The sequence below is a fragment of the Oncorhynchus mykiss genome, chromosome 30 (assembly GCF_057628025.1).
Source record: "Oncorhynchus mykiss isolate SJ-2025 chromosome 30, ASM5762802v1, whole genome shotgun sequence".
Lineage (NCBI taxonomy): Eukaryota > Metazoa > Chordata > Actinopteri > Salmoniformes > Salmonidae > Oncorhynchus > Oncorhynchus mykiss.
Genome location: NC_143051.1, coordinates 16,797,501 through 16,820,954, shown reverse-complemented (window position 1 = coordinate 16,820,954; position 23,454 = coordinate 16,797,501). Strand labels below are relative to the sequence as shown.

General features: G+C 40.5%; 1 protein-coding gene across 1 annotated transcript in view; it reads left to right on the top strand.

Annotated features, from left to right (window-relative positions):
• The window catches only part of vps50 (VPS50 EARP/GARPII complex subunit), a 222,461-nt gene that overhangs the window by 143,376 nt on the left and 55,631 nt on the right, over positions 1 to 23,454 (top strand). The window lies entirely within an intron of this gene.

Below are 23,454 nucleotides of genomic sequence, written 5' to 3'. Positions count from 1 at the left end.
CTCTACCTTATCCCCCCTCCTCTCTTTCTCTCTCTCTACCTCACTCCCCTCCTCTCTCTTTCTCTCTCTCTACCTCGCCCTTCCTCTCTTTCTCTCTCTCTCTATCTCACCCCCTCCTCTCTCATTCTCTCTCTGTTCTCTCTGCCCCTCTTTTTCCTCTACCTCGCCTTGCCCCCCCTCTCTCTTTCTCTACCTCGCCCCCCTCTCGCTTTCTCTTTCTCTACCTCGCCCCCCTCTCGCTTTCTCTCTCTCTACCTCGCCCCCCTCTCGCTTTCTCTCTCTCGCCCCCCTCTCGCTTTCTCTCTCTCGCCCCCCTCTCGCTTTCTATCTCTCGCCCCCCTCTCGCTTTCTCTCTCGCCCCCCTCTCGCTTTCTCTCTCTCGCCCCCCTCTCGCTTTCTCTCTCTCTACCTCGCCCCCCTCTCGCTTTCTCTCTCTACCTCGCCCTGCCTCCTCTCTCTATCTCTCTCCACCTCTTCGCTCGCTTATTCTAGTGCACCTTTTTTCTCTCTAACCCATCTTTTTACTCTCTAAATCTCTCCCTCCATTCTGGCCCTGCCTGTGTGTGTGGTCTAAGAAGAAATGGAGCAAGAGTGCTTGCTGCTCACCCCGTATGGCATTGGCCCTCATTAAGCCCCCCCAACACACACACACACACACACACACACACACACACACACACAGAGACACACATATTCGCCCTATCACGGCTTCCACGCCATGGGAGTGTGCTGTTTAGGTAAGTGATCTGATGAGTCTCCTGCTACAGGCCTCCTTTCTCTGTCTATGCCTCCATATCGGCCTCAATTTCACATAAAGTACAATGTAATCCAGGCTTCAATTCAACCTTTAACTGAACCATTTGTGTTGACAGCTTCCTCAGAAAAAATGAATTATGCTTTTCTCTTTATGCTGCTCATTGTATGTGATAAAAGGCATCTGAAAAAGAGGAAGTGACCAGAAGATTATCAACATAAACCAGACGCTTTTCACACATTGCTTCTAACGACGAATAGAACTCAGTGGAGGCCATTTTTGTCTTTTATGTTGTGGAGCTGTGTGTTTCTATCTTTCCATATCTTCTTCTTCTCCCGTAGGAACACATCTTTGAAGCAGCTCTCACGGCTCTAAAGTAGCTCAGAGTTGTTCACTCAGTGTTTCTCTCTCACTTTAAATAGATCCTCTGGTACTTTTGTATCCTTTAGCCAGTAGTTCTTCAAGTAGCGCTCATTAGCCAAAAGTGGTACCCGAAAATGGCGTTCTATGTCACATATGTGCACCACGTATTGCTCTCTCTCTTTGTCGCACTACTGTGTGTGCAATAGTCTACCTGTAGTGAAATGGTCTACCTGTAGTGAAATAGTCTCCCTGTAGTGAAATGGTTTACCTGTAGTGAAACGGTTTACCTGTAGTGAAACTGTCTCCCTGTAGTGAAACTGTCTCCCTGTAGTGAAACTGTCTCCCTGTAGTGAAACTGTCTCCCTGTAGTGAAACTGTCTCCCTGTAGTGAAACTGTCTCCCTGTATTGAAATAGTCTACCTGTAGTTGAAATAGTCTACCTGTAGTTGAAATCAGTAGTAAAATAGTCTACCTGTAGTTGAAATAGTCTACCTGTAGTTGAAATCAGTAGTAAAATAGTTTACCTGTAGTGAAATAGTCTACCTGTAGTGAAATAGTCTACCAGTAGTGGAATAGTCTACCTGTAGTGAAATAGCCTACCAGTAGTAAAATCACTAGTGAAACAATCTACCTGTAGTGAAACTGTCTCCCTGTAGTGAAACTGTCTCCCTGTAGTGAAACTGTCTCCCTGTAGTGAAACTGTCTCCCTGTAGTGAAACTGTCTCCCTGTAGTGAAATAGTCTACCTGTAGTTGAAATCAGTAGTAAAATAGTCTCCCTGTAGTGAAATAGTCTACCTGTAGTTAAAATCAGTAGTAAAATAGTTTACCTGTAGTGAAATAGTCTACCTGTAGTAAAATAGTCTACCTGTAGTTGAAATAGTCTACCTGTAGTTAAAATCAGTAGTGAAACAGCCTCCCTGTAGTGAAACAGTCTCCCTGTAGTGAAACAGTTTACCTGTAGTGAAACAGTCTCCCTGTAGTGAAACAGTGTCCCTGTAGTGAAACAGTCTCCCTGTAGTGAAACAGTCTCCCTGTAGTAAAATCAGTAGTGAAATAGTCTACCCGTAGTGAAATAGTCTACCCGTAGTGAAATAGTCTACCCATAGTGAAATAGTCTGCCAGTAGTGGAATAGTCTACCTGTAGTGAAATAGTCTACCTGTATTAAAATCAGTAGTGAAATAGTCTACCTGTATTAAAATCAGTAGTGAAACAGTCTACCTGTTGTGAAAGTCTACCTGTAGTGAAATAGTCTACCAGTAGTAAATTCAGTAGTCAAATAGTCTACCCGTAGTGAAATAGTCTACCAGTAGTGAAATAGTCTACCTGTAGTGAAATAGTCTACCTGTAGTGAAACAGTCTACCTGTAGTGAAACAGTCTACCAGTAGTAAAATCAGTAGTGAAATAGTCTACAAGTAGTGAAATAGTCTACCTGTAGTGAAATAGTCTACCAGTAGTGAAATAGTCTACCAGTATTGGAATAGTCTACCTGTAGTGAAATAGTCTACCAGTAGTGAAATAGTCTACCAGTATTGGAATAGTCTACCTGTAGTGAAATAGCCTACCAGTAGTAAAATCACTAGTGAAACAGTCTACCCGTAGTGAAACAGTCTACCCGTATTGTTAGTCTGCCAGTAGTAAAATCAGTAGTGAAATAGTCTACCTGTAGTGAAATAGTCTACAAGTAGTGAAATAGTCTACCCGTAGTGAAATAGTCTACCCGTAGTGAAATAGTCTACCTGTATTAAAATCAGTAGTGAAATAGTCTACCTGTATTAAAATCAGTAGTGAAACAGTCTACCTGTTGTGAAAGTCTACCTGTAGTGAAATAGTCTACCAGTAGTAAATTCCGTAGTCAAATAGTCTACCCGTAGTGAAATAGTCTACCAGTAGTGGAATAGTCTACCTGTAGTGAAACAGTCTACCTGTAGTGAAACAGTCTACCAGTAGTAAAATCAGTAGTGAAATAGTCTACAAGTAGTGAAATAGTCTACTTGTAGTGAAATAGTCTACCAGTAGTGAAATAGTCTACCAGTATTGGAATAGTCTACCTGTAGTGAAATAGCCTACCAGTAGTAAAATCACTAGTGAAACAGTCTACCCGTAGTGAAACAGTCTACCCGTATTGTTAGTCTGCCAGTAGTAAAATCAGTAGTGAAATAGTCTACCTGTAGTGAAATAGTCTACCTGTAGTGAAATAGTCTACAAGTAGTGAAATAGTCTACCCGTAGTGAAATAGTCTACTCGTAGTGAAATAGTCTACCCGTAGTGAAATAGTCTACCAGTAGTGAAATAGTCTACCAGTTGTGAAATAGTCTACCAGTAGTGGAATAGTCTACCTGTAGTGAAATAGCCTACCAGTAGTAAAATCACTAGTGAAACAGTCTACCTGTAGTGAAACAGTCTACCTGTAGTGAAATAGTCTACCAGTAGTGAAATAGTCTACCAGTAGTGGAATAGTCTACCAGTAGTGAAATAGCCTACCAGTAGTAAAATCACTAGTGAAACAGTCTACCTGTAGTGAAACAGTCTACCTGTAGTGAAACAGTCTACCTGTATTAAAATCAGTAGTGAAACAGTCTACCTGTATTAAAATCAGTAGTAAAATAGTCTACCTGTTGTGAAATAGTCTACCCGTAGTGAAATAGTCTACCCATAGTGAAATAGTCTACCCGTAGTGAAATAGTCTACCCGTAGTGAAATAGTCTACCCGTAGTGAAATAGTCTACCAGTAGTGAAATAGTCTGCCAGTAGTGAAACAGTCTACCTGTATTGAAATTAGTAGTGAAATAGTCTACCTGTAGTGAAATAGTCTGCCAGTAGTGAAATAGTCTACCCGTAGTGAAATAGTCTACCCGTAGTGAAATAGTCTACCAGTAGTGAAATAGTCTACCAGTAGTGGAATAGTCTACCTGTAGTGAAATAGCCTACCAGTAGTAAAATCACTAGTGAAACAGTCTACCTGTAGTGAAACAGTCTACCTGTAGTGAAACAGTCTACCTGTATTAAAATCAGTAGTAAAATAGTCTACCCGTTGTGAAATAGTCTACCCGTAGTGAAATAGTCTACCAGTAGTGAAATAGTCTGCCAGTAGTGAAACAGTCTACCTGTATTGAAATCAGTAGTGAAATAGTCTACCTGTAGTGAAATAGTCTGCCAGTAGTGAAATAGTCTACCCGTAGTGAAATAGTCTACCCGTAGTGAAATAGTCTGCCAGTAGTGAAAGTCTACCTGTATTGAAATCAGTAGTTAAATAGTCTACCTGTCATGAAATAGTCTACCAGTAGTAAATTCAGTAGTGAAATAGTCTACCTGTAGTGAAATAGTCTACAAGTAGTGAAATAGTCTACCCGTAGTGAAATAGTCTACCCGTAGTGAAATAGTCTACCCGTAGTGAAATAATCTACCAGTAGTGAAATAGTCTACCAGTTGTGAAATAGTCTACCAGTAGTGGAATAGTCTACCTGTAGTGAAATAGCCTACCAGTAGTAAAATCACTAGTGAAACAGTCTACCTGTAGTGAAACAGTCTACCTGTAGTGAAATAGTCTACCAGAATTGAAATAGTCTACCAGTAGTGGAATAGTCTACCAGTAGTGAAATAGCCTACCAGTAGTAAAATCACTAGTGAAACAGTCTACCTGTAGTGAAATAGTCTACCAGTAGTGAAATAGTCTACCAGTAGTGAAATAGTCTACCAGTAGTGAAATAGTCTACCAGTAGTGGAATAGTCTACCTGTAGTGAAATAGCCTACCAGTAATAAAATCACTAGTGAAACAGTCTACCTGTAGTGAAACAGTCTACCTGTAGTGAAACAGTCTACCTGTATTAAAATCAGTAGTAAAATAGTCTACCTGTTGTGAAATAGTCTACCCGTAGTGAAATAGTCTACCCGTAGTGAAATAGTCTACCCATAGTGGAATAGTCTACCAGTAGTGAAATAGCCTACCAGTAGTAAAATCACTAGTGAAACAGTCTACCTGTAGTGAAATAGTCTACCAGTAGTGAAATAGTCTACCAGTAGTGAAATAGTCTACCAGTAGTGGAATAGTCTACCTGTAGTGAAATAGCCTACCAGTAGTAAAATCACTAGTGAAACAGTCTACCTGTAGTGAAACAGTCTACCTGTATTAAAATCAGTAGTAAAATAGTCTACCTGTTGTGAAATAGTCTACCCGTAGTGAAATAGTCTACCCATAGTGAAATAGTCTACCCGTAGTGAAATAGTCTACCAGTAGTGAAATAGTCTGCCAGTAGTGAAACAGTCTACCTGTATTGAAATCAGTAGTGAAATAGTCTACCTGTAGTGAAATAGTCTACCCGTAGTGAAATAGTCTACCAGTAGTGGAATAGTCTACCAGTAGTGAAATAGCCTACCAGTAGTAAAATCACTAGTGAAACAGTCTACCTGTAGTGAAATAGTCTACCAGTAGTGAAATAGTCTACCAGTAGTGAAATAGTCTACCAGTAGTGGAATAGTCTACCTGTAGTGAAATAGCCTACCAGTAGTAAAATCACTAGTGAAACAGTCTACCTGTAGTGAAACAGTCTACCTGTAGTGAAACAGTCTACCTGTAGTGAAACAGTCTACCTGTAGTGAAACAGTCTACCTGTATTAAAATCAGTAGTAAAATAGTCTACCTGTTGTGAAATAGTCTACCCGTAGTGAAATAGTCTACCCGTAGTGAAATAGTCTACCCATAGTGAAATAGTCTACCAGTAGTGAAATAGTCTGCCAGTAGTGAAACAGTCTACCTGTATTGAAATCAGTAGTGAAATAGTCTACCTGTAGTGAAATAGTCTGCCAGTAGTGAAATAGTCTACCCGTAGTGAAATAGTCTACCCGTAGTGAAATAGTCTGCCAGTAGTGAAAGTCTACCTGTATTGAAATCAGTAGTTAAATAGTCTACCTGTCGTGAAATAGTCTACCAGTAGTAAATTCAGTAGTGAAATAGTCTACCTGTAGTGAAATAGTCTACAAGTAGTGAAATAGTCTACAAGTAGTGAAATAGTCTACCTGTAGTGAAATAGTCTACCTGTAGTGAAATAGTCTACCCGTAGTGAAATAGTCTACCCGTAGTGAAATAGTCTGCCAGTAGTGAAACAGTCTACCTGTATTGAAATCAGTAGTTAAATAGTCTACCTGTCGTAAAATAGTCTACCTGTAGTGAAATAGTCTACCAGCAGTAAATTCAGTAGTTAAATAGTCTACCCGTAGTGAAATAGTCTACCCGTAGTGAAATAGTCTGCCAGTAGTGAAAGTCTACCAGCAGTAAATTCAGTAGTGAAATAGTCTACCTGTAGTGAAATAGTCTACCAGCAGTAAAACAGTCTACCTGTAGTGAAATAGTCTACCTGTAGTGAAATAGTCTACCTGTAGTCAAATAGTCTACCCGTAGTGAAGCAGTCTACCCGTAGTGAAGCAGTCTACCAGTAGTGAAACAGTCTACCCGTAGTAAAATCAGTAGTGAAATAGTCTACCCGTAGTGAAATAGTCTACCGGTAGTGAAATAGTCTACCCGTAGTCAAATAGTCTACCCGTAGTGAAGCAGTCTGCCCATAGTGAAGCAGTCTGCCCGTAGTGAAGCAGTCTACCCGTAGTGAAGCAGTCTACCCGTAGTGAAGCAGTCTACCCGTAGTGAAATAGTCTACCCACACTGTATCAGCGAGCTTTTGGCTATAGAGCGCAGGTGCCAAAACCAGAAGAGGCACATTTGCTATTTAACGCAACAGTTTTTGTGACCAAAGTAAAGTTGAAAATGAGATGGAAACATATTGAACTTGACATTTCTTTGGTACATGAAAACTTGAGCTGAAAGTACTTGTTGTGTGCACTACGTCATCACGCACAGATTTTTATCCGCAACAAGTCCGTTGGTGGAAACTTACCACTGGTGGGAAAATTCAAATGTTTTCATTATTTGGATATTAGAATATTCACTTAAACCTTGTCGCCACTTGGATGTAAACCTAGCTATAGACACTATGGGTGAGAGAAGGTGATCAGAAAGGAAATTTAAGTAAATGCAATTGAATTGTCATTATATTAATCTGTTGTAGCTGATTAGTTTACCAGCCCTGAAGCTAGTCTTGTTGCTGTTAGCAGATGAAAACAGTCAGCCCTGAAAAACGTCTGTGAGAACACATGTTTTGGCACACACAGACATGGTCCAGTACATCCCAGTTGTCTGTTTACAGTGGAGAGGAGGGATCTCTCTGTCAGGGCTGCTGATCACATGACCGTGGACATGGAGCGCCGAGAGGAACAGACAGATGGGTGATAGGGGCTGTGAAAACCGCATCAGGGCACAAACACATGTCAGATCAGGGGAGGGGGGAGAGAGACCGGGTGGGAGATCCGCTCTTCTCGGGAGACCAAAGTGGTGTGAGGCCTTTTACACAGATAGAGCATAATTATATCACTTTGTGTCCAACCAGAGAGACTGGATATAATGACGAGATGCTTGAGTCTCAGCCCTAACAATGGGATTCATTGTCCACAGAGCAGAAAGGCGGGCTGCCAAGCTCCCACCTATTCTTCTCTTTTGGGTTGGTGGATACATTGCGTTATTTGAATAATAAATGTAAAAAATATTAAATGAATGGGTGTTGACGTCCAACCGCCTGTATTCAATGGAGAATGAGATGCATATTCATGAGGCTAGGCATAGCATAGACCGTCTCAAATTTCTTAACTTCAATTAGATCAAATAAGCCTCACGTATCAAAATAGAAAATAATTTTTATCTTGACTAAATTTGACACTAAACTTGCCCCCCACCCATACAAAAACTCTCCACTTGCTTAGTAATGAATGATCTGCTTAGCGTGGGCAGATTTTGGGCTGTGTAAACCCTCTCGCTTCGCCTCTTCCTCTGGTTGATGCTTGACTGCCGTTTGACAACCCAGTTCACTTGATTAAGAGCTATTTAAAACGTCCTCGCTTCAGCGGGCGACAGAAACACAGAGTTCTCTGGTCTCTATATCGACTCATTCTATTTCCATTCTCTCCAATACAACTCCTTTTTTCTTACTTTAAAAAATATTGGAAAAGGCTTTTAGTCTTTCGCCGGAAATCTAACGTTATTTTTAGTTTAGGTCAATTAATCATTCATTGCTTTAGATATGCCCTGCTTTATTTCCCCAAAAGTTCTCTCTCTCCCTCTCTCTCTCTCTCTCTCTCTCTCTCTTTCCCTCTCTCTCTCTTTCCCCCTCTCTCTCTCTCTCTTTCCCCCTCTCTCTCTCTCTTTCCCCCTCTCTCTCTCTCTCTCTCTCTCTCTCTCTCCTTCTCTCTCTCTCTCTCTCTCTCTCTCCTTCTCTCTCTCTCTCTCTCTCTCTCTCTCTCTCTCTCTCTCCCCCTGTCTCTCTCGCTCTCTCCCTCGGTCTCTCTCGCTCTCTCCCCCTCTCTACTTTAATCCTTTTATTAAATTACTAATAACGTTTGCATGTGTACTGTGTACCAACTTTGTGATAATTAAGAATCAAGGTCAGGGTTTGCATAAGCAGTGTGCATTAATTTACAGTGATAGTATTTAGACTTTATTATCGTTCATTTACAATCTCCCCTGGCATAATTACAAAAAGGGACATTGAGATTTATAAACACACACACACACACACACACACACACACACACGTGGATAAACACACGTGTGCTCACACCTAGAGGGGGAGACCTCATTTGTAAACGCATTATAAAGTTAATTATGCGTCATATTTCAATTTGCAGAGAAATCCTTGTGGTTTAGCTCTCATTTGCTGCCTTGACATGATTTTATTTAAAAATCCCTTCTCTCATAATGACTTTGATGCCAATATGAATGGCAGTCAGCCCGTTGGGATCCATCTCAATCTCCATGTTTAAAACACCAGACTGGCTGCTCTCCCACCAGCCTCTCAGGAGAACTAAGTCTGCCCCCTCTGTTTCTCTCCTTCTCTCCATTTCATCACTTCTTTCTAAACCACCTTTTGCAAAACTCTTAATGTTCTGTACATACACTAGGCTCTAGAGAAGTTTTTCCCCAGACTCAAGACTATGCCTGTTCCTCGACTGAAAAGCACTCCATTGCGCATGCTTTTTAGTACGGGAGTCGGCTTAATCTGGGTCCAGAAACCTGGCCCTAGGCCTTGCTACCATACCATCCCCTCTATCCCTCCATCCCTCCTCCTTGTTCTACACAGCGTTTCCAAAGCCATGACTCCCTGGTAAAACGATGGTCAAATTTCCAAACTGCCAGTCTGAGCACCAGGCCACAAATTCAACCATGCTGTTCCACTGACACTTTATGGAGCTCAATTTGATTGACCCCAGTCCCCAGCCACCCATTACGCCTTCCAGCAAGGCTGGGATGCGGCTAACACCCCCCTCCCCATCCCCCCTGTCTGTCTCTCTCTCGTGTCTCTCTCTCTCGTGTCTTTCTCTCGTGTCTCTCGAGTCTGTCTCACAGCGATTATCCCTCTGTGATGATGCTGTCCAGCTCCTTAACCAACCTACTGAGCTGACTTTGGACACACTTTATATGTGCTGCCGACAGAGTAAACAGCAGCCGTGTGTGTTGTGCCGAAAATTGTGAAAGGTTTGTTAACCACCATATCAGGTGATTGAATCAGCCTCTTCAAACATACACCTTTTTATGTCTTTACCAGGGTTAGATGTGTTTTCTCAGACACAGATTAGTCCTGGATTAGGTTTATTTTTTGTGTCCAGCAAACCAGCACATAAAGGTTTGAAGGTTAGACTGTTACCTGTCAGCTCAGTACCAGGGTTGAATCAACAGGGAGGGGGGTGGTATTGATATTCAGTGTTGGTGAATGGGGGCTCTGGGGCTGGTTGGAGGTTGTGGCGGTGACAGGAATCAGGTCTATCCAAGGTTATTTCTCCTCCTTAGAGACCTGGAGAGACATCCCTATGGGCCCCAGGAATGTGGCAGCCAATGGCGTGCTGAGCTCTCCAAATCCCAGCTCGCTCACGAGTGTACGAGCACGCACAAACACACAGACCACAGAACATGCATAAACTCGAAGACACATACACAGACACAGACACACACACACACGCATTTTTCGATTCTCATCTCACTCACACATCTCTTTCCTTCGTCTGACAGCTCGGTGGTTAACTTAAGCATGTGGTGGGGTTGCGCTTCGCCACACTGAGGCTTGGCACCGCCAGCTTCACGGCCTGGCACGGCTCCTCTCGGGGGGCACAGATTAACTGTCTCACCACGCCTCCTCAGTGCTGAGTTACTGCATTAGAGACTACATTTGCCTTCCGCCTGCTGTCCCCTCGCTTTCGGTTTGAATATGGTCGCCCAGGGGGTAGTCTCAGTTTGAATATGGTCGCCCAGGGGGTAGTCTCAGTTTGAATATGGTCGCCCAGGGGGTAGTCTCAGTTTGAATATGGTCGCCCAGGGGGTAGTCTCAGTTTGAATATGGTCGCCCAGGGGGTAGTCTCAGTTTGAATATGGTCGCCCAGGGGGTAGTCTCAGTTTGAATATGGTCGCCCAGGGGGTAGTCTCAGTTTGAATATGGTCGCCCAGGGGGTAGTCTCAGTTTGAATATGGTCGCCCAGGGGGTAGTCTCAGTTTGAATATGGTCGCCCAGGGGGTAGTCTCAGTTTGAATATGGTCGCCCAGGGGGTAGTCTCAGTTTGAATATGGTCGCCCAGGGGGTAGTCTCAGTTTGAATATGGTCGCCCAAGGGGTAGTCTCAGTTTGAATATGGTCGCCCAGGGGGTAGTCTCAGTTTGAATATGGTCGCCCAGGGGGTAGTCTCAGTTTGAATATGGTCGCCCAGGGGGTAGTCTCAGTTTGAATATGGTCGCCCAGGAGGTAGTCTCAGTTTGAATATGGTCGCCCAGGGGGTAGTCTCAGTTTGAATATGGTCGCCCAGGGGGTAGTCTCAGTGTATGGTGATTATGAGGTTTGATGTGGAGTTCATTTAGCTGCCGTCACGCTGACAATGGACCCCAGGTCAGAGGGGCTAACTGTAGGAGCACTGGGAAGGAGGATTTGAATTCTAGTGCTGTCGTCGTAACAGTCATTTATGGAGGAGAAGGGTTTTGTTATGGTGGAAGTAAGTAGAATTGTTGGTGGTTGTAGAAATAGTAAGGATATAACAGGTTGCATTGAAATAGATGAGCCAGTCTGCAGTGTACACACACACACACACACACACTGTCCGTCTAAATGATGAGTTGAGAGTTTTGCTAGTTTGTCATACATATTGATAGCCATTCACTAGGTCATAGAGTACAAACAGCCCTGATACAGGGCAGCTAGTCCTCTAGGACCTGTGACTCAACACCTCTGAGAGACTGTTGTCCTAAAGTTAACCCAGAGTTCTGTTGAATGACTCACTGCTACAGTTGTGGTGAGAAGCTGATTTGCATTTCAGTGATTTAAATGCTTTGTTCTTTCTCCCTATCCTCCTCATTAAAATAACAGCGTATTCCGTTCTCTTTTTTAAAATCCAGCTGATTTAAATTCTCCCTCTCCAACAGAGCAGCAAATAGGCTCTGGCTCTGTGGGATTCCTGGAAGGTTCATCAGGCAGAATGGAATCTGGGTATTTGGTAATAAACAGTGAGATAATATCACCCTAAAGGGTAAGCAGATCCATCCTCTGCTTTCAGAGGAGGAACTGCCAGTGATGATGGTGGGCTGTGTCTCACAGGGCAAATGATAGCTCTAATTCCTTATGACATTCATCTAGTGATAAGTGAATTTATGATATTACCAGCGGATGAAGGAACTAGTGGCGAGATACACTTGACATTAATTGCCAAGCTACCGGGCGTCCCCACACATTTTTTAATTCCCCACGGGCGGAATACGGAGGAGAATAGTTTCAGGGCCTCTAAGAGGGTTTCAGAGACGCTAAAAGATCACATTTCTTCCTCATACTAAACTTCCTTTGTCAAAAGGGTGATTAGGTAATTATGAAGCCCTAAATGTTGTTTAGTTTTTGTTGTGGAGTGGAAGAACTTCTTACACTCCAAGGCTTTCTTGGAAACTTTTTTTTACCAAGGCCTGAGACTGGTTCCTCGAAAGTAGTTTCAACCAACAAATTGAGGAGTTTGTTTTTTTCCCCCTTAGTCCTCAGTTGCCTTTAGTGTTCGTACTGTAGCCCCATAGCCGGTGGTGAAACTGAGACTCCATTTTTCTTTCTGGTTTGGCGTTCCACCTGGCTCAGTGATGGGTCCACTGCAGCGTGAGTAGTGAGGAGAGTAGTGCAGACGTCCCTCCCCTATCCCCAGGTGTGGGCCAAGGTCCGTGGCATGAGCCAGGGATGGACAGCCGCTCCAATGCTCCAGCCGTTCCAGCAACAAGCATGACAGATGGCTTTCAAACGGCTCGCCCCAATAATTCTTCAGGCAGCATCTCCAAAGTCAACTGTTCACACAACAAATCATGACGCCTCCACTCAGACGGAGCCCAAAAATAATAGTAGTTTTCTTCAGCAGGGTTGGCCAGCCTGATTCAGCAAGCACTTCAAAAGAACTCCGCCCAGCACCGAGCCAAGGCCAAAACTCTGGGCCTGTTCTGCAGACCGTCGGTTGAATTACGGCGGTGTAAATATAGATGATTAAATGATGCCACATGAGCCGTCCCAAGGCCAATTATCATTGTCAGTGGGTGGGTCTGTGTCAGTGTGTGTTTCCACACGTGCTGCGGTCGGATTTACAAAACAAAATGAGGGGGAATGTTAGCTTTATACAAGCTACACCACAGGTATGTGTTGTCAAAGTCTGGGTAGTGCCTATAGCAATACCAACCTAAATGGATTGTCAGAATGAAAGCCAACATAGATAAGCAGTGAACAGACTGTGGAGACCTCCTGGTACTGTAGATCTGGAATGATGTTTGAGACTTGAAACCAAGCAAAGCCCTGCTAGTCCATCTGAAGTAGGCAGTATACCGTAGAGAAGGTTCACAGAGGTTCCAAAACTGTGGGCCTCTGCGGTGGTCCCCCCCTTCCAAAAAAAATAAAAATACACACTACTGGCCAAAAGTAATGATGGACTGTCATTTCTCTTTGCTTATTTCTCTTGCCAAAATATGGACTTGGTCTTTTACCAAATAGGGCTGTCTTCTGTATACAACCTTACCTTGTCACAACACAACTGATTGGCTCAAATGCATTAAGAAGGAAAGAAATTCCACAAATGAACTTTTAACAAGGCACACCTGTTAATTGAAATGCATTCCAGGTGACTATCTCATGAAGCTGGTTTAGAGAATGCCAAGAGTGTGCAAAGCTGTCATCAAGGCAAAGGGTTGCTATATGAAGAATCTCAAATATAAAATATATTTTTATTTATTTAACACTTTTTTTGGTTACTTCATGATTCCATAGTTTTGATGTCTTCACTATTATTCAACAATGTATAGAATAGGAAGTATGTGCGTTTGTGTGTAATTATTATTGTAATAATAAATTGAGGAACTCAGTCTGGCTTTTAACTTACTCTTGAACATTGTAGTAGTAGAATGCAGAAGGTGTGATTTTGAAATTCGTCATCAGTTCCTCTTCGTCGTGTCAGTCATTGCATACCTTAGAACAGGGTTTCCCAAACTCTGTCCTGTCCCCATTCTAAGGGTCTGTGTACTGTAGAGACGGATCATTCTAAAGGTCTGTGTACTGTAGAGAAGGATCATTCTAAGGGTCTGTGTACTGTAGAGAAGGATCATTCTAAAGGTCTGTGTACTGTAGAGAAGGATTGTTCTAAAGGTCTGTGTACTGTAGAGAAGGATCGTTCTAAAGGTCTGTGTACTGTAGAGAAGGATCGTTCTAAAGGTCTGTGTACTGTAGAGAAGGATCATTCTAAAGGTCTGTGTACTGTAGAGAAGGATCATTCTAAAGGTCTGTGTACTGTAGAGAAGAATTGTTCTAAAGGTCTGTGTACTGTAGAGAAGGATCATTCTAAGGGTCTGTGTACTGTAGAGAAGGGTCATTCTAAAGGTCTGTGTACTGTAGAGAAGGATCATTCTAAGGGTCTGTGTACTGTAGAGAAGGATCATTCTAAAGGTCTGTGTACTGTAGAGAAGGATCATTCTAAGGGTCTGTGTACTGTAGAGAAGGATCATTCTAAAGGTCTGTGTACTGTAGAGAAGGATGATTCTAAGGGTCTGTGTACTGTAGAGAAGGATCATTCTAAAGGTCTGTGTACTGTAGAGAAGGATGATTCTAAGGGTCTGTGTACTGTAGAGAAGGATCGTTCTAAAGGTCTGTGTACTGTAGAGAAGGATCATTCTAAAGGTCTGTGTACTGTAGAGAAGGATCATTCTAAAGGTCTGTGTACTGTAGAGAAGGATCATTCTAAGGGTCTGTGTACTGTAGAGAAGGATCATTCTAAGGGTCTGTGTACTGTAGAGAAGGATCATTCTAAAGGTCTGTGTACTGTAGAGAAGGATTGTTCTAAAGGTCTGTGTACTGTAGAGAAGGATCGTTCTAAAGGTCTGTGTACTGTAGAGAAGGATCGTTCTAAAGGTCTGTGTACTGTAGAGAAGGATCATTCTAAAGGTCTGTGTACTGTAGAGAAGGATCATTCTAAAGGTCTGTGTACTGTAGAGAAGAATTGTTCTAAAGGTCTGTGTACTGTAGAGAAGGATCATTCTAAGGGTCTGTGTACTGTAGAGAAGGGTCATTCTAAAGGTCTGTGTACTGTAGAGAAGGATCATTCTAAGGGTCTGTGTACTGTAGAGAAGGATCATTCTAAAGGTCTGTGTACTGTAGAGAAGGATCATTCTAAGGGTCTGTGTACTGTAGAGAAGGATCGTTCTAAAGGTCTGTGTACTGTAGAGAAGGATCATTCTAAAGGTCTGTGTACTGTAGAGAAGGATCATTCTAAAGGTCTGTGTACTGTAGAGAAGGATCATTCTAAGGGTCTGTGTACTGTAGAGAAGGATCATTCTAAAGGTCTGTGTACTGTAGAGAAGGATTGTTCTAAAGGTCTGTGTACTGTAGAGAAGGATCGTTCTAAAGGTCTGTGTACTGTAGAGAAGGATCGTTCTAAAGGTCTGTGTACTGTAGAGAAGGATCATTCTAAAGGTCTGTGTACTGTAGAGAAGGATCATTCTAAAGGTCTGTGTACTGTAGAGAAGAATTGTTCTAAAGGTCTGTGTACTGTAGAGAAGGATCATTCTAAGGGTCTGTGTACTGTAGAGAAGGGTCATTCTAAAGGTCTGTGTACTGTAGAGAAGGATCATTCTAAGGGTCTGTGTACTGTAGAGAAGGATCATTCTAAAGGTCTGTGTACTGTAGAGAAGGATCATTCTAAGGGTCTGTGTACTGTAGAGAAGGATCATTCTAAAGGTCTGTGTACTGTAGAGAAGGATGATTCTAAGGGTCTGTGTACTGTAGAGAAGGATCATTCTGAAGGTCTGTGTACTGTAGAGAAGGATGATTCTAAGGGTCTGTGTACTGTAGAGAAGGATCGTTCTAAAGGTCTGTGTACTGTAGAGAAGGATCATTCTAAAGGTCTGTGTACTGTAGAGAAGGATCATTCTAAAGGTCTGTGTACTGTAGAGAAGGATCATTCTAAGGGTCTGTGTACTGTAGAGAAGGATCATTCTAAGGGTCTGTGTACTGTAGAGAAGGATCGTTCTAAAGGTCTGTGTACTGTAGAGAAGGATCATTCATAGGGTTTTTGTAGGTGGATGTATGGAGAGGGACATACAGTAGCACGCTCCATATAAACATGTTTTTATCCTTCAATATAACTCCAATAAAATTGTATTTGTCACTTAATCGTGAAATACTTGCTTACGAGCTCTTCTCCACGATGCAGAGTTAAAAAATAGTCAGAAAAATGGAAAGTCAAATGGTAACATGGGGAATAAAATACACAAGAATGGTGCTACAGTATATACAGGGAGTACCAGTATCAGATCAATGTGCAGAGGTACATGAGGTGGATATGTACATAAAGGCAGGGTAAAGTGACTAGGCATCAGGATAGATAATAATAAGGTATTTAAGGTAGATATGTACATAAAGGCAGGATAAAGGGACAGGATCAGGATAGATAATAATAAGGTATTTAAGGTAGATATGTACATAAAGGCAGGGTAAAGGGACTAGGCATCAGGATAGATAATAATAAGGTATTTAAGGTAGATATGTACATAAAGGCAGAGTAAAGTGACTACGCATCAGGATAGATAATAATAAGGTATTTGAGGTAGATATGTACATAAAGGCAGGGTAAAGGGACAGGATCAGGATAGATAATAATAAGGTATTTAAGGTAGATATGTACATAAAGGCAGGGTAAAGTGACTACGCATCAGGATAGATAATAATAAGGTATTTGAGGTAGATATGTACATAAAGGCAGGGTAAAGGGACAGGATCAGGATAGATAATAATAAGGTATTTAAGGTAGATATGTACATAAAGGCAGGGTAAAGTGACTACGCATCAGGATAGATAATAATAAGGTATTTGAGGTAGATATGTACATAAAGGCAGGGTAAAGGGACAGGATCAGGATAGATAATAATAAGGTATTTAAGGTAGATATGTACATAAAGGCAGGGTAAAGTGACTACGCATCAGGATAGATAATAATAAGGTATTTAAGGTAGATATGTACATGAAGGTAAAGTGACTAGGCATCAGGATAGATAATAATAAGGTATTTGAGGTAGATATGTACATAAAGGCAGGGTAAAGTGACTAGACATCAGGATAGATAATAATGAGGTATTTAAGGTAGATATGTACATAAAGGCAGGGTAAAGTGACTGCATCAGGATAGATAATAATAAGGTATTTAAGGTAGATATGTACATAAAGGCAGGGTAAAGTGACTAGACATCAGGATAGATAATAATAAGGTATTTGAGGTAGATATGTACATAAAGGCAGGGTAAAGTGACTAGTCATCAGGGTAGATAATAATAAGGTATTTAAGGTAGATATGTACATAAAGGCAGGGTAAAGGGACAGGATCAGGATAGATAATAATAAGGTACTTGAGGTAGATATGTACATAAAGGCAGGGTAAAGGGACTAGGCATCAGGATAGATAATAATAAGGTATTTGAGGTAGATATGTACATAAAGGCAGAGTAAAGGGACTAGACATCAGGATAGATAATAATAAGGTACTTGAGGTAGATATGTACATAAAGGCAGGGTAAAGGGACTAGGCATCAGGATAGATAATCATAAGGTATTTAAGGTAGATATGTACATAAAGGCAGGGTAAAGGGACAGGATCAGGATAGATAATAATAAGGTATTTAAGGTAGATATGTACATAAAGGCAGGGTAAAGGGACAGGATCAGGATAGATAATAATAAGGTATTTAAGGTAGATATGTACATAAAGGCAGGGTAAAGGGACTAGGCATCAGGATAGATAATAATAAGGTATTTGAGGTAGATATGTACATAAAGGCAGGGTAAAGTGACTAGTCATCAGGGTAGATAATAATAAGGTATTTAAGGTAGATATGTACATAAAGGCAGGGTAAATGGACAGGATCAGGATAGATAATAATAAGGTACTTGAGGTAGATATGTACATAAAGGCAGGGTAAAGGGACTAGGCATCAGGATAGATAATAATAAGGTATTTGAGGTAGATATGTACATAAAGGCAGAGTAAAGGGACTAGACATCAGGATAGATAATAATAAGGTACTTGAGGTAGATATGTACATAAAGGCAGGGTAAAGGGACTAGGCATCAGGATAGATAAGGTATTTGAGGTAGATATGTACATAAAGGCAGAGTAAAGGGACTAGACATCAGGATATATAATAATAAGGTACTTGAGGTAGATATGTACATAAAGGCAGAGTAAAGTGACTAGACATCAGGATAGATAATAATAAGGTACTTGAGGTAGATATGTACATAAAGGCAGGGTAAAGGGACTAGGCATCAGGATAGATAATAATAAGGTATTTAAGGTAGATATGTACATAAAGGCAGGGTAAAGGGACTAGACATCAGGATAGATAATAATAAGGTATTTAAGGTAGATATGTACATAAAGGCAGGGTAAAGGGACAGGATCAGGATAGATAATAATAAGGTATTTGAGGTAGATATGTACATAAAGGCAGGGTAAAGGTACAGGATCAGGATAGATAATAATAAGGTATTTGAGGTAGATATGTACATAAAGGCAGAGTAAAGTGACTAGGCATCAGGATAGATAATAATAAGGTATTTAAGGTAGATATGTACATAAAGGCAGGGTAAAGGGACAGGATCAGGATAGATAATAATAAGGTATTTGAGGTAGATATGTACATAAAGGCAAGGTAAAGTGACTAGACATCAGGATAGATAATAATAAGGTATTTGAGGTAGATATGTACATAAAGGCAGAGTAAAGGGACTAGACATCAGGATAGATAATAATAAGGTATTTAAGGTAGATATGTACATAAAGGCAGGGTAAAGGGACTAGACATCAGGATATATAATAATAAGGTATTTAAGGTAGATATGTACATAAAGGCAGGGTAAAGGCACAGGATCAGGATAGATAATAATAAGGTATTTGAGGTAGATATGTACATAAAGGCAGGGTAAAGTGACTAGACATCAGGATATATAATAATAAGGTATTTAAGGTAGATATGTACATAAAGGCAGGGTAAAGGCACAGGATCAGGATAGATAATAATAAGGTATTTGAGGTAGATATGTACATAAAGGCAGGGTAAAGTGACTAGACATCAGGATATATAATAATAAGGTATTTAAGGTAGATATGTACATAAAGGCAGGGTAAAGGGACAGGATCAGGATAGATAATAATAAGGTACTTAAGGTAGATATGTACATGAAGGCAGGGTAAAGGGACTAGACATCAGGATATATAATAATAAGGTATTTAAGGTAGATATGTACATAAAGGCAGGGTAAAGGGACAGGATCAGGATAGATAATAATAAGGTACTTTAGATATGTACATAAAGGCAAGGTAAAGGGACTAGACATCAGGATATATAAAATAAGGTATTTAAGGTAGATATGTACATAAAGGCAGAGTAAAGGGACAGGATCAGGATAGATAATAATAAGGTACTTTAGATATGTACATAAAGGTAGGGTAAAGTGACTAGACATCAGGATAGATAATAATAAGGTATTTGAGGTAGATATGTACATAAAGGCAAGGTAAAGTGACTAGGCATCAGGATAGATAATAATAAGGTATTTAAGGTAGATATGTACATAAAGGCAGGGTAAAGTGACTAGACATCAGGATATATAATAATAAGGTATTTAAGGTAGATATGTACATAAAGGCAGGGTAAAGTGACTAGACATCAGGATAGATAAGGTACTTGAGGTAGATATGTACATAAAGGCAGGGTAAAGTGACTAGGCATCATGATAGATAATAATAAGGTATTTGAGGTAGATATGTACATAAAGGCAGGGTAAAGTGACTAGGCATCAGGATAGATAGTAATAAGGTATTTAAGGTAGATATGTACATAAAGGCAGAGTAAAGGGACAGGATCAGGATAGATAATAGTAAGGTATTTGAGGTAGATATGTACATAAAGGCAGGGTAAAGTGACTAGACATCAGGATAGATAATAATAAGGTATTTAAGATAGATATGTACATAAAGGCAGAGTAAAGGGACTAGACATCAGGATAGATAATAATAAGGTATTTGAGGTAGATATGTACATAAAGGCAGGGTAAAGGGACTAGACACCAGGATAGATAATAATAAGGTACTTGAGGTAGATATGTACATGAAGGCAGGGTAAAGTGACTAGACATCAGGATAGATAATAATAATAATAAGGTATTTGAGGTAGATATGTACATAAAGGCAGGGTAAAGTGACAGGATCAGGATAGATAATAATAAGGTACTTGAGGTAGATATGTACATAAAGGTAGGGTAAAGGGACTAGGCATCAGGATAGATAATAATAAGGTATTTAAGGTAGATATGTACATAAAGGCAGGGTAAAGGGACAGGATCAGGATAGATAATAATAAGGTATTTAAGGTAGATATGTACATAAAGGCAGGGTAAAGGGACAGGATCAGGATAGATAATAATAAGGTATTTAAGATAGATATGTACATAAAGGCAGGGTAAAGTGACTAGACGTCAGGATAGATAATAATAAGGTATTTGAGGTAGATATGTACATAAAGGCAGGGTAAAGGGACAGGATCAGGATAGATAATAATAAGGTATTTAAGGTAGATATGTACATAAAGGCAGGGTAAAGTGACTAGACATCAGGATAGATAATAATAAGGTATTTGAGGTAGATATGTACATAAAGGCAGGGTAAAGGGACAGGATCAGGATAGATAATAATAAGGTATTTAAGGTAGATATGTACATAAAGGCAGGGTAAAGTGACTAGGCATCAGGATAGATAATAATAAGGTATTTAAGGTAGATATGTACATAAAGGCAGGGTAAAGGGACTAGACATCAGGATATATAATAATAAGGTATTTAAGGTAGATATGTACATAAAGGCAGGGTAAAGGGACAGGATCAGGATAGATAATAATAAGGTATTTAAGGTAGATATGTACATAAAGGCAGGGTAAAGTGACTAGGCATCAGGATAGATAATAATAAGGTATTTGAGGTAGATATGTACATAAAGGCAGGGTAAAGGGACAGGATCAGGATAGATAATAATAAGGTACTTTAGATATGTACATAAAGGCAAGGTAAAGTGACTAGACATCAGGATAGATAATAATAAGGTATTTGAGGTAGATATGTACATAAAGGCAGAGTAAAGGGACAGGATCAGGATAGATAATAATAAGGTATTTGAGGTAGATATGTACATAAAGGCAGGGTAAAGTGACTAGACATCAGGATAGATAATAATAAGGTATTTAAGGTAGATATGTACATAAAGGCAGAGTAAAGGGACTAGACATCAGGATAGATAATAATAAGGTATTTAAGGTAGATATGTACATGAAGGCAGGGTAAAGGGACAGGATCAGGATAGATAATAATAAGGTACTTGAGGTAGATATGTACATAAAGGCAGGGTAAAGGGACAGGATCAGGATAGATAATAATAAGGTACTTGAGGTAGATATGTACATGAAGGCAGGGTAAAGGGACTAGACATCAGGATAGATAATAATAAGGTACTTGAGGTAGATATGTACATAAAGGCAGGGTAAAGGGACAGGATCAGGATAGATAATAATAAGGTATTTAAGGTAGATATGTACATAAAGGCAGGGTAAAGGGACAGGATCAGGATAGATAATAATAAGGTACTTGAGGTAGATATGTACATAAAGGCAGGGTTAAGTGACAGGATCAGGATAGATAATAATAAGGTATTTAAGGTAGATATGTACATAAAGGCAGGGTAAAGTGACTAGACATCAGGATAGATAATAATAAGGTATTTAAGGTAGATATGTACATGAAGGCAGGGTAAAGGGACTAGACATCAGGATAGATAATAATAAGGTATTTAAGGTAGATATGTACATAAAGGCAGGGTAAAGTGACTAGGCATCAGGATAGATAATAATAAGGTATTTGAGGTAGATATGTACATAAAGGCAGGGTAAAGTGACTAGACATCAGGATAGATAATAATAAGGTATTTATGGTAGATATGTACATAAAGGCAGGGTAAAGGGACAGGATCAGGATAGATGATAATAATAAGGTATTTAAGGTAGATATGTACATAAAGGCAGGGTAAAGGGACAGGATCAGGATAGATGATAATAATAAGGTATTTAAGGTAGATATGTACATAAAGGCAGAGTAAAGGGACTAGACATCAGGATATATAATAATAAGGTATTTAAGGTAGATATGTACATAAAGGCAGGGTAAAGGGACAGGATCAGGATAGATAATAATAAGATATTTAAGGTAGATATGTACATAAAGGCAGGGTAAAGGGACAGGATCAGGATAGATAATAATAAGGTACTTTAGATATGTACATAAAGGCAGAGTAAAGGGACTAGACATCAGGATAGATAATAATAAGGTATTTGAGGTAGATATGTACATAAAGGCAAGGTAAAGTGACTAGACATCAGGATATATAATAATAAGGTATTTAAGGTAGATATGTACATAAAGGCAGGGTAAAGGGACAGGATCAGGATATATAATAATAAGGTATTTAAGGTAGATATGTACATAAAGGCAGGGTAAAGGGACTAGACATCAGGATATATAATAATAAGGTACTTTAGATATGTACATAAAGGCAAGGTAAAGTAACTAGACATCAGGATAGATAATAATAAGGTACTTGAGGTAGATATGTACATAAAGGCAGGGTAAAGGGACAGGATCAGGATAGATAATAATAAGGTATTTAAGGTAGATATGTACATAAAGGCAGAGTAAAGTGACTAGACATCAGGATATATAATAATAAGGTATTTAAGGTAGATATGTACATAAAGGCAGGGTAAAGGGACAGGATCAGGATAGATAATAAGAGTAAAATAAAGAACAGAGTAGTAGCAGCAAATGATGAGTGTAAAACTGTGTGTGTGTGTGTTGTCACTGTACATTAATTGACTATTTAGCCGTCTGGATATTTAGCAGTCTTATGTCTTGGGGTTAGAAGTGGTCTCTGAGCCTGTTGGTCCGATAGCCAACTGTCCTGTACCGTTTGCCAGATGGTAGCAGAGTGAAGTCTGGCTTTGGTGGTTGGAGTCTTTGGTGATTTTTCAGGCCTTCCCCTGACACCGCCTGGTTTAGAGGTCCTGGATGGCAGGGAGCTTGGCCCCAGTGATGTACTGGGCTGTCGGCACCATCCTCTGTTGCACTTTGCTGTGGAGGGCGGTGCATTTGCCACACCAAGGAACTTGAAGCTCTCGACCCGCTCCACTACAGACCTGTCAATGTGACTCTCCCCTCTTTCTCCTATAGTCCACAATCAGCTCCTTGGCCTTTCTGACATTGAGGGAGAGGTTGTTGTCCTGGCACCACACTGGTAAGTCTCTGTAGGCTGTCTCGTCGCCGTTGGTGATCAGGCCTACCACCGTTGTGTCGTCAGAAAAGTTGATGATGGTGTTGGAGTCGTGCTTGGCCACGCAGTCATGAATGAACAGAGAGTACAAGAAGAGACTAAGCACACACCCCTGAGGGGCCCCCGTATTGAGGATCAGAATGACAGGGGTGTTGTTACTCATCCTTACCACCTGGGGGAGGCCAAGGATCCAGTTGCAGAGGGAGGGGTTCAGTCCCAGGGTCCCCAGCTTGATGAATTTGAAGAGTATTTAATGTGTTGAACACTGAGCTGTAGTCTTAACAGCATTCTCATGTAGTTATTTCATCTATTGTCCAGGTGGGTGAAGGCAGTGTGAA